General features: G+C 43.3%; 1 pseudogene; it reads left to right on the top strand.

The window, feature by feature from the left end:
• The first annotated feature begins 501 nt into the window (after positions 1-501).
• LOC146869089 (leukotriene B4 receptor 1-like) lies at positions 502-2,261 on the top strand (annotated as a pseudogene).
• Positions 2,262-2,852: the final 591 nt, after the last annotated feature.

Genomic DNA, 2,852 nt, shown 5'->3' with positions numbered 1-2,852 from the left:
CTTGGCCCTTACATTGGTAGCAAGCGTTGGACTAATATGTTGGTAGCATGAATGCTTCAAAAGGGTAGTTTAACATTCAATCAGTAGGGCTGGGAAGTGTTTCAATCCCCACATTTGCACTAGGAGCCAGAAAGTGTCCACTAGTTGAATCAAGACATTAATTGTACATTTATGATGGCAATCAAATTTTATGAAATGTCAATGAAATCACCACTGTTTTTGATGACTGTTTTCACATTTCATCATCTCTAAGTTTGGGCAATTATTTTAGTTAGGTATCTTTCTTTATTTCACTTGTTAACAAGCAATGCTTTTATATATGTAATTCGAAAAATGTGTTTTAACATGTTCAGTCGCATTGTGCCCATTTTTAATTATGAATGTTTTTTTTAAAAATGTGTGAAGAAAATGTAATAGCACAAATGTAAAAAAGCGATTGCCTTTAGGCATTTTCATTGATAGAGATTTTTTTTTCCTCCATTAGAAAGACTTTCCATCAAGATGTCCATCCTGTTTAGTAACTCCACTGTCCTTAATGCCACTCACACACAAGCCCAACCTCCAAGCTCGTCTCCGACATTGGGCATCATCATCCTCTCAATCGCGACAGTTGTAGGCATCCCCGGGAACGTCTTCATCATCTGGACCATCCTGGCACGCATGACAAAGCGCAGCGTTACCTGTGTACTTATCCTCCACCTGGCTGTGGCTGACACAGCAGTACTGTTCACAGCACCGCTCTTCATCCAGCTACTCGCAACAGATGCTTGGACCTTTGGGGCGCCATCTGCAAGATCTGCCACTACATTTGCTGCCTCAGCATGTATGCCAGCATCTTCCTGATCTCTTTCATGAGTTTGGACCGCTTTCTGGTCATCTACAAGCCCATACTGTCTCAGAAGGTGAGGACTAAACCAGTAGTGATGGCGATCCTACTGGTCATCTGGCTCATGGCCTTCCTGTTCGCCATACCCATGCCCTTCTACCGGGTGGTCACCTTCTACTATGACCGCACTGTCTGTGTTCCATTCCACATCAGTCCCAGGCATGTTGTCTTCCAATATTTGTTGGAGACCTTGTTTGGCTTCCTCCTACCCTTTACCGTCATTCTTGGGAGCTACAACTATATTGGGCTTCGCTTGAGGAGTGCCCGCTTACAGCACAAGGAGAAGACAGCATGCCTCATCGCCTTGATTGTACTGGCCTTTGCAGTGTTCTGGCTGCCCTACCATGTAGTGAATGTTATTCAGGTCCTAGGCAACCTGCTGCCTGATTCCAGTGCTGTGAGCCTGAAGTCAGCCGCTGCTAGGGCTCGGCCCAATGTTACAGCCCTGGCGTTCCTAAGCAGTAGCGTAAACCCCATTCTGTATGCCTTTGTAGGAGGCTCTTTCATTAAGACAGCAGGTGTGGGCTTCTTGGCCAAACTCTTAGAAGGAACCTCATCTGAAGTCTCTGGCACTAACAAGGATGCTCGTGCACTTCCTGGCCATGGAAAAGGGAGTGACCCACTGGAGCTGGACCGAATGAACACAGATACTGACACTCAGAGGAAAACTTTCGACTCTGGCCCGGCAGAATGAAACCAAGTAAGAGTTCCACTGCAACTGTGCGAAAAGTATGCGTATTTGAGGATTAACAAAACATTCCTCAAGCAGTCAAACATTTGGCCAAAAAAACAATAGAACTACCTCCAATTAATTTGTGCAAGGAATCTGCAAAATATTCTCTGAAGACATGCATGATGAAAGCACTATTAGGGGCTGAGACAGAAAGTGGTCTACATCTCCATACAAAAAAGCCATGCGACAGGCAATTTAGTCACCTGAGTAGTGTCAGTGGACTCCTATTCAAATCACAGAAAGTGTCTGACAAGTCTTTAAAGTACTTAACCGGGTGCTCAGCAAAAGGTAGGAGCAGCCGCATCAATGCTCCCCAAGTTGGATTTGGAAAATACCCAACTTTTCAACAGCAATTGTGAGCATTTCTGAAGTATTAACAGAGTCATCATAGTCCATCACCCCAATTCTTCTTTTATTCCTCGCTTTTTCGCACAGAGTAGGCACTAGCTGCCCTGTGCTGTGCAGCCAATGCGAGCTTATGATATGAAAGACCAGCGTTTGATTCTCCACTACGCCCTGATGGAGTCATAGGGATAGCGCCAGTGACAAAGCCCACCTTGGCTGCCTGGAACTTGCTCTGCAAGATAAACCTAGGAATAAAAACATGATTGGTATGACAAACTCTGATGGCTCTCTGGTGAAAACAACAATGTAAATCTCATTCCATGAGCACCCATAGTATTCTGTGCTTGTACACTAAGGACTAACGACTGGGGTGTAGAGGTAAAGTTCAAACTATAAATGTGTAAGCATGGGTCAAGCCATAAAAGAGGCATCAGCATCTGCGAAGGCGGCCATAGTTTTAATAAATTCCTTAAACAATTTCTTTTCATCTAACTTTAAACAGGTATGCCCCATGTAATAAAGTTTACATATCTATCACAAAAAGTAAAAAAAGAAAGATTGGCCTAACAGACCTGGCACAGCCATGCACTAAAGTTCAGGTGAATGTGCAGTGACTGAAATGGACTGACCCATTCCCCAATGCTGGATGGTGTGGTGGGCGGAAACAAAGTGTGAATGACAATTTTACATCCTCTATATGTATCTATGTATCTATATAATCAAATATGTTTATTTATGACTATTTTGTATACATCAGGTTGCCAAGACTGTTAATGCTGTCTCTAGGACAGACCTAAAATATGGGATGAAAGATATTTAGGAAATATCACCCTGGAAGGAAAGAAATATTCTGGCATTTCCCTCTTCTGTTTTGATACCAATGATGCA

Source organism: Triturus cristatus, chromosome 1_1, assembly GCF_964204655.1.
Source record: "Triturus cristatus chromosome 1_1, aTriCri1.1, whole genome shotgun sequence".
NCBI classification, from domain to species: domain Eukaryota; kingdom Metazoa; phylum Chordata; class Amphibia; order Caudata; family Salamandridae; genus Triturus; species Triturus cristatus.
The sequence above is the reverse complement of the archived record's forward strand: the minus strand, read 5'-3'. Positions and strand labels throughout refer to the sequence as shown.